This window comes from Stegodyphus dumicola, chromosome 8 (assembly GCF_044657685.1).
Source record: "Stegodyphus dumicola isolate Sdum_Otavi_A_Nest chromosome 8, ASM4465768v1".
Classification (NCBI taxonomy): Eukaryota; Metazoa; Arthropoda; class Arachnida; order Araneae; family Eresidae; genus Stegodyphus; species Stegodyphus dumicola.
Window position 1 is genome coordinate 52,052,453 of NC_140775.1, and position 9,694 is coordinate 52,062,146.

At 30.9% G+C, this 9,694-nt stretch overlaps 1 pseudogene; it reads left to right on the forward strand.

The window, feature by feature from the left end:
• Nucleotides 1-439: 439 nt before the first annotated feature.
• On the forward strand, nucleotides 440-1,695 carry LOC146995818 (uncharacterized; annotated as a pseudogene).
• The last annotated feature ends 7,999 nt before the right edge of the window (nucleotides 1,696-9,694 follow it).

The following is a 9,694-nucleotide window of genomic DNA, read 5'->3' on the forward strand; positions in this document are numbered from 1 at the left end:
AAGTCCACCTACTCATATACTTAAAAAAAACTCCCATACCATAAACATCGTACTACTGTATGACAATATGTGGGAATTAATTATTGATGTTGTAAATGCTGCTGAACTGTTAATTATAATTCATTTGATGATAAACTAAACAGAATTTTTGCCACCTAGCCTTTGCGAAGAAATTGCTATTCTAACCTCCTTGGTGAAACGATTTCTGTTGAAGGAATTATGAGAATTAGAAAAAATAAAATTTATTTTCATTGTCATACTTTCAGACAGCTATTATAAACGTCTTCTTTCAAACATCTACTGTAAATAATACCGACGTAATTTCTGCATGCTACAGATTAGTAAATGTGATGTATATAAACATCATATGCGTTGAGCCGTTTTTAAGACGTTAAAAATAAATGTAAGATTCAGTTTTTTGTTTGTTCGTTTGTAATATATGGCTTCAAAGTGTAGCTTACTAAATCTGCCGGATTTGGTTCTGTATAACATTTGTAAGTTTATAACATGTCCTTTTGACTTAGTGCACTTTGGAAATACATGCTCACGTTTGAGGGACACAAACGTTATCACAAAGACTTTGGTGGACGATTGCATTTCAGTGGTGCAAAGGTTTATGGACATTTAATAAAGCATTCTTCTGATTCAGAAGATCCATGTGAATGGATGTTATAATGTCATAAAACAATATATAAGGCTACCAACTGGGACAAAGTCTAAATGTTTTTTCTCCTTTGGAGAAAAATGGGAACGATCTGAGTCTCCGAAATTTCGTTTTCTTTCTGGGCTACTTCATTTAATTTATAAAAAAGAACATAATGAGCACCGTGCTATTTTGCTTCAAGAATGGCTTTATGATATTGGTTTATACAACAGAATTGGACCAAGTTTTGATTATGCTGTGGATAATTTTCAGTTTCATCATGATGATATTCTTCAGCTATCAGATCTTAGTCAAGCTATAGACCGTGGTTTTTATAGAATAGAGCATCCACATAATGTCCAGCATGTTATATTAAGCAAGTTGCTACTGCTGATGCAAATTGGTTGTCACTTTTTCCATCTGGTTTACATGGATCAATCTGCCCTTTATTTATGAATTCACTTCCGAATTATACTGCCAAAGAGAAGTATAGTTTTCAAGGTCTAGCAGTATGTCTCAGTCTTGTTATTGAAAAACATGTTAAAGCACAGTCTAACGTTTTTAAATTACCTATAAATAAAGTATCTAAATTTATACCCACATTTTGCATGCAATTTGTGGTTTAAATCGTGAGAAACTTACCTAAAATACATGTAAGTGTAGAAACACAACCTATAAAATCAGCAGTGTTAAGTCTTATAGCTGGATATTTTCTTATGACAGGTAAACTTCAAGCTATATTAGATTGGTATGAAATTAATATATCCTGTAAAGATACTTTTGGGGAATTTTCAAATTTTTCAGCAAATTTCAAAGGTATTGATTTTGTTGTAGGTGAAGTTCAAATGCATATCAAAAAAGCCATAATTAAAGAAATAAATAAAGTATTATTTCCTAATAATGTTGAGAAAAATATTGTGACCAGAATAAATCTAACTGATTTTGATTTAATTGGTGGAGACAATTAACAACAAGAAATGGCTGCTGCTGCATTTATATCTCCAAATGGTGTTCTTGTAACATGGCATCTTGTTGGAAGAATGTATTATTAAGCACAATGCTTTATAGTACATTCTAATTTAATTAATTTTTGCTCTCTATATATAATTTATTCCGACCGGAATTATGTGGGAATTTTAATTTGAAGCATATTTAAATTTGAAATGGAAAAATTAAACTTGTACAAATCATGTTTTTTTGCCGACGACATTGAAATTATGTTTATAAAAAAGCCTGTCATCTTTTACCTAATAGTAATTGGGCAGTTGCTAAGCATTCTTTAAGAAATTGCCAAATACGTCAATATAGTCTATTGTTACCAAGAAAGCTACATACATTGTGTTGTGGAGACTAAACCAATAATATATTGGTGTGTGGGATAGAAATAACCACAAATGTCTACTTTATCTGGGATTCAGTCCAAGGCACAATAGACAGTTCTCTCAAACCGTTGGACCATTGCGGAGGGTATAACAATTTTAAATGTATTAATCATCTATTTAGGTGTGTATTGAGAATACGGCAAAGCACACTAGGGCTATCTGCCTAAGGGGAGGGATGCCTTCGTGGAGTGCCTTCGTGGATGCCTCGTATACACATCTATTTAGGAAAAAAAAAAAGTGACTTGTAACCTTTTTTTTTTTTTTTTTTTTTTTTTTTTTTTTTTGTTCTGTTTAATAATTTATACATGTCTTAAAAGAAATGACTACTAGAATCTTTTTCTGATTTACCTATAATCAAATATAAGTTTTTTATTGAATTTAATGCTGTAAGATATAATTATTAGATTCAATTCGCTATTATGTATGATGTCGACACATACTTCTTAAAATGATAACTCCAGTACTACAAGTACACTTGCTAAACTGTCAGATAATAAAGGCAAAAGAATGAAGTGTGACTTAAAATCATACCAGAAATATAAATCTTATTTTTAATCGATTACTTTTGTAAATTTAATTCACAGAACAGTGTGAAACATTTTAATCAAATGGGTGTAATGACATTTTTTCTTTTACCATTTTATGATGCACCATTTTTTGTTAATGAAATGACATTTATTGTTATAATCTCAGATAATGATCCTTAAAATAATAAATTCAATCTGTTCATGATTGTTGGTATTTATATGGTAATATGTCGAAGATTTTCTAAATGATACCCTGAAAAAGTGGAAATGCTATAAAGTTTTTATTTTATTATTTTAACTGTACACTCAAAAGTGCATTTCATAACTTAAAACCATGTTTCTTCTTCCTGTTCCAGTTGTTGTTATCTGTGCTTTACAAAGATTTGTAAAACTGTTTTTGAATTTAATATCTACTGTATGCATAATCTACAGCTGTTACATTATTGTGTATATTTATTAGCAATAATATTTTTTAGCAAATATGTTGGAGGAAATTAAAATTAATTCTGATCCTAAGTATTTATCGAAATTCGTTAAAACTTATATTTATAACCTAATTTCCTGAAATGAAAGCATGAAAATAAGTTCTTTTATATCGATACTTTTCCTACTTTTAGTTTATTGTGACAGAAAAAGCTCTAATAGTTTTTTTTTATTGTTATTATTATTATTTTTTTTTTATTTTACAGTTTCATCTCTTACTCATTTAATGTATTTAATTAGATATATGTTCAAACTATACCTGCTGGTAATAGATTTATATATAAACTAGTTCACCGAAAGCAGTTTCTATCATTTGTTGAGTATATTTTATCATTATCAAATGTGTAGTTTTGCACACTTTTGAAAGCATACAGAGGTGTAATTAATTTGTGAGTATTAAGTTTAAAGCAAACTTTCTCACAGTTACAAGTAAAGAGCGTGGCTTTTTTTTTTTTTTTTTTTTTTTTTTTTTTTTTTTTTCTGCCTTTAGGAAAACATTTCCAGATTTTTCTTTTTTTATCAGCTAGTCATCTATTAGTATTAATATGCTCTATATTATTCTAACTACCCTAAATATGATTTAATGTAATTAAATGAAAGGATTGTTGAATTTAAAAATAGTGAATATTATATTCTAACTAAAATACATATCACGATGATGTATACCAGGGTTTCTTAAACTTTTTCCAGTCATGACCCCTTTTTATCAATGAGATTTTTTTGCGACCCCCAGGACTCCATAATATTTACAAAACTTTTGTGGCCCCGTAAGTATTGCACAAATCTGACACACGCATGAATGAAACTGTCAATTCATACTATACTATTGCAGTTTTAGGTCGTTAACTTTTAATTTCTAATTTTAAGACATGGAACAATGTGAAAATTTTAAATAAGTAACAGACAAAATGACAGCGTCACGTGCAAAGCAAGGAAAGTGAACTTTTGTATTATAAAAAGAATGCATCGAAACGTTTTCGTTTTTTCTTTATATCGTTATACATTTTCAGATACATTGTGTAAAAATATTTGGTAATTGTCAAATTATTATAATAAGAACTATCAAAACTACTAAAATTTTTGGCAAATCCTGCTGCAGGTCCTGAGACCCACAGTTTAAGAAACTCTGATGTACACAAATTATAGAATAGCACATATGATTATTATTAGTGTTAGATCATGCTGCATGTAGTACTTGTACACTACATAAGCCTTTTTGGCTTTACTGTTCATTGCAGTTAAGCATATGTAATAATAGTTTTCAATGCTAAAACAGATTTATTATTGGCGTCTTTGATGTAAGGTCACACAAAAATAAACTTGAGTTAGCAAATTTCTGATTTGCAAATAAAACATTAAAACCAAAAGTATTAAATTACGGTAACTTGTTTTATTAAATTATTTTAATTACACGTTAAGAAAGTAATTGTTTGATAAATTTTATTTCTTATATGAAAACTGAAATAAATTAAGAATGAATGACCAAGCTTGTACTGTTTTTTAGAAGATATTTCTTCATACATTGGAAATAAATTGATAGGAATTGCAGTTAAATGAAAGAGATGGAAATATAGTCCGCATGATGCATAAAATACGATCAAAATTATTTGTTCACTGCTTAAATTAATGTTTTCTTTCAGAGGTGTAGCTAGAGGGGGCAAAGGAGGACACCTGTTCCTGGGGGCGGCATCTAGGGGGAGCCAAACTGATGTTATGAGATTTTAGAGTCAAATATTTTCCATTCTTAGCAAACAGAAGGGGGTGGGAAATCTTCAATTGTCTCCGGGCGCTGAAAACCCTAGCTACAACACTGCTTACTATCTTCAAAATGAATACAAAATACATTATGTATTTATTTTACTTTAAAGGAAACATTATATAATGCATAATTTTAATATTATCCGATGTTTACGTTTTACACTCGCGCCAACTGACAGATTTGGCCACAATATAACAGGGTCAAAAATAGCATACGATTTTAAACCATAAATCCTGCATTAAAAATTGGCTAATTTTTAAAAATATGTCTGAGTTTGATATTTCCAGTACGAAAAAATACTTTCATCATTGGCTAATTTTCACCATAGAGAAATTATTCTGAACTAGTTTGAAAACTTTTTATTACTAATATTTACTTCAAAAAGGACACTGCTATAAGAGATAAGAAAAAATGTTTAATTTAATTGTGCTCAACAGGTAACAATGGTATGTATATCATTCTAAAAGAAATTGTTTGGCGCATGCTGTTCTATAATGCAAAAGATCTGAAATGTGTAATACTTTTTATACTATTATTTATACTAGATAACCATAGCTATATTTGAACATGAAATATTTTTATTCAAAATACCCTCACCACTGTAAACTGTTCTAAACAGTTTATGAGCAAATAACTGACACAGGGAAATTTTAACATTACTAGAATTTGAAATTCAAAATTTATCATTAATGTTAAAAAACATAATCCTTATTTTAATGTGTGTTATACTATAAATTTTCATTTAAATCATTGCTAACACGAACTGAAGCAGAATTTAAATTTTTCCAGATAAAATATGCATGAAAACATAATTATATACTGTTACGAAATGCCCAGTTGCGGTAAGATAGTTTTCCCCCAAAGCAGGATTAGGGTTGGCAGAAAGTGGCAAGGAAAGGTAATGTTACGAAATGTCCAGTTGTGATAAGATAGCTTCCTCGCAAAGCGGGCTTAGGCTTGCCATATTTGACGCGAAATCTTCCCTTTGGCAACAAAATTAGCGATATGTCATGGACGCCAGCGAGAACATTCTAGAACGAATTCTTACCGGTTTTCCCGAGAATGTTCTCTATGGCAGGTCAAAAGCTATATATACCCTGCCTGTACGTGGAGTAGGAGAGTATCGGGAGTTCGTTGAGTTCAGTAGCAGAGTTACATTAGTTCAGAGATTAGCTTGAGAGCGAACGAACCTAGTCAGGAGCTATAGTTTATTGCTTTGCCCTAAAGCTGTCTTCTCCGTTGTAGCCTGAAGGCTGTGTTACTGATTGTTTCAGCGTGTTTATCGTAGTTTCTCGACGACTGTAAACGTGTCTTTAGAACTCTCCTGTATAACACTGGCGAATAAATTGTGTTTTGATTCTTCATCAAGTGTTATCGTCAATCACTCCAAATCCACGAACCAGTAGAACGCAACAACTTGTGTCAGAAGTGGGATTCGAACCAACGCCTACATTCGTGGACTAGAAGTTAAGAAGCGACATCGTGGAGTTTAGAGAGACAATTGGGGCCAAAGTAGAAGAGGAGAAATGACATTAGCTAATGAACTGGGTGAGAAAGATCAAGAAATGAAGAAATGAAAGACGGAAAAGAAGCTCTTTTGATTCTGAAGTGCCTGAAATTGAAATGGAAGAAAGGGATAATACTATTTGTAAAGATGAAGAGATAAAAGAAGTGGCTATTAAAGCATCTGAAAAGTGCGTGGAGAAATAATTCATGGAAATAAAGTTAATGATTCTCAAGTGCCTGACGTAGAGATGAAAGAAAGTGAAAATAAGACTGTTAAATTGGTAGAAATTGACAGTAAAGTTACGAAGTCGCATTTAGCAAGTACTGAACCATCTGAAAATTAATGTGATGCAGAAATGGGAGAAGCTGATATACAGCTTAAGCAGAGTGTTCTAGTATTGCAAGAAAATACACCCATTTCTCAAACTAAGTGCGTGTCTCATAATACATGTTTTACAGACACAAACTCGATTCTGAAACAGAATACTTCTGTTTGCAAAGAATCGGATTCTATTCGTAACTCTAATGGAAACATCAGAACTGGTTTTCAGGAAATAGAAGAAAATAAGCATGTAGCAACTGCTAAAAATACCAAGGTGAACTGTACGCATGATGCGAATAAACTATAGAATGGTGAACAAACTGTTTCAGATCTTCTTGTGGATGAAAAATCTAAAAGGATTGAATCTTCAAATTGTGATATTCAAAACAGAACTATATCTAAAATTTGCAGTGAAAAGTAATTAATCAAAGTATAACTTAAGCTGAAATTCATTCTGAACATTAATTTATATTGTTACGAATTTTTGTATAGCTAGCTAATTATAGTATAATTAAAGTTGTTTTATTTTCTCGTGTAATGCAGCGCGTGATAAATTTTAAGAGAAAGCTACGCCGAAAAAGTAAAAATACAGAAGCACGTGCAATGGATATCTCTTTATTATATTTAATTTCAATAAATGTAATTACTATGTTAGCTGTAATCGTAATTCTCCTCTCTTGGTTTCCAGAAATTACCAGAACTCTCTCCCGACTGATTGAAAGCTTTAAAAAATTAAGACACAATAACACGCCGAATAAATACTAATTCAGAAGTCAAACAACAAAAATGTTCTGGTTTCACCAAACCAACAGATGGCGCCACTTGCTTATTCTTGATTCTTGTACAGGCTTTCTTATCTCATCTAATCATTATTTCCTATCTTGTTCATTTGTGGTTTTGCAGCTGAGGATGGTGGTTCGGTAAAACCATCTAAACTAGTCCTGTGAAAATTTTGTAAATATAACGCTGATTTTTGTTGTTTGACTTCTGAATTAGCTTTAAAAAAGCCAGAGTGAGAACATCTCAGTTCAGTAGTTGTTTAGTTAGCTGCTATTGTTAATTTTTTTCCGAGTTCAGCTTAAGATCGGATTAGCTTTCTCTTTGCATTGCATTGTTTGTAGTAATGAAGTACAACTACTGATTATGTTCCGTGATATTGTGAATAACTTACGAATATATCTGAGGAAAATTCCAGCGTCTTGTTATATGTCTTTTGATACGAATAAATTTTATTAGCATTTTATGAGACTTATGCATTCAATGCTCAAGAGATATATGAATATCTCTGAGGAAAATTTCAGTGTCTTGTTATATGTCTTTTGATAAGAATAAATTTTATTATCGTTTTATGAGACTTGTGCACGCAACAATATCTTAAAATTGTTATGTGGTTAATTTGTGTATGTAACTTGTAAATAGTGTAAATATTGACTTCTTTTAACTTTATTTACTTTATTTGTTTGTTTTTTATATTTTGCTTGTAGTTAATACGGTTTCTGACCAAGGATTGTACTGCCCGGGACTTGCAGTCCTTGGGAAGGGGCAATGTTACGAAATTCCCGGTTGTGGTAAGATAGCTTCCCCGCAAAGCAGGGTTAGGGTTGCCAGCAAGTAAAAGGGAAAAGCAAGTGGCAAACAAAGGTAGGGTTGCCAAATCTAACCCCGCTTGGGAGTGGGAGCTGTCTAACCGCAACTAGACATTTCGTAATAATATGCATGTGTATTAAAGAATACTTAAGACGTAAATGAGCTGTAATGATTTATACTTCAGTACACAAATATGCATGTTTGCTTTCAAGGAACACATACACGCAGACATATATCTATATATGTATAATATATATATGAGAAAGAAATTTCACATACATAAACTAAACTTTTCTTACGAGAGAAAATGGAATAATTTTTTTTAAATGTTTAGAACACACTCTCACATAATGTCCAACTTCCATTCCGATTCGCAGGTTCCCAGACAAAAGCCCACTGGACGAAAGCGCACGCTACAAAAGCCCACAGAAAAAAGCCCACTATGATAATTGCCCACGCGACAAATACCCACAGCGATGAAAGCGCACATTGATAAAAGCTCACATAGATATAAGCCCACGCTGATAAAAGCCCACGCTGATGAAAGCCCACACTGATAAAAGCGCACATAATCAAAAGGGACTTATGGTTTTTTATTACTTAACCGTGTATTTATAATTTTAATTATAATAAATGGAGTATTCAGCTCTGAATTTTAATGTCTCAAATATATGTCTGTTTGTATATTTTATCACTACTTTATTTATTTAATTTATTAGGTTGAAAGCAAACTTTCTACTCTCTGATTAAGTGATTAGCTATAACGTTTCGATGATAAATCTGAAATTGCATTTTATTATTTATTTACTTATTTAACTTTGGTATGTGTATGTGAAAATGAAAAATAGCATTGTGGAGTTTTTCACATGCTATTTTTAAGGTAATATGGCTGAGATTAAATATAATTATGTCTCATTATTAAAACTATTAACTTTTTAATTAAAAACACTTGAATTTTATTTTATTTCTTTTTATTTTTTCCTTTAGTTGCTTTTAGTTCTTTTTTAGTTTAGGAATATTAAAACAGTTAAGCACAATGAAAACTTGGCTAAGAGATATTTTATTCTTTACTTTAGACTGAGCTTATTATCAAAGTTTAAATATATTTCTCGTTGAAAGCTTTTTTGAATGTAACAATCATAATTTGGCGATTTTCTAAAGATATTCTCTTTTAGATTTCTGAATAAATTAAAACTGTCAGTTGATACCCTGTAAGAAAATGAATTTCAAATGTAATTTCTTAATCTTTCAATTACAGCAATTTGGAATAGTGTTTTTAATTTTCAATTTATTTATTTTTTTTTGGGGGGGGGGAGATGGAACAACTCTTAGAAGTCAACATATCTGCGAATTTAAGTACAATCACCTCAAAATATAGTAATAAATATGAAGCATTTTATTATAAATTAATTACAAAGAACTAATTTGTAATTAGTGAACATTATAAAGAACTATACATATAATAACATCTAATAAAATTTTCTA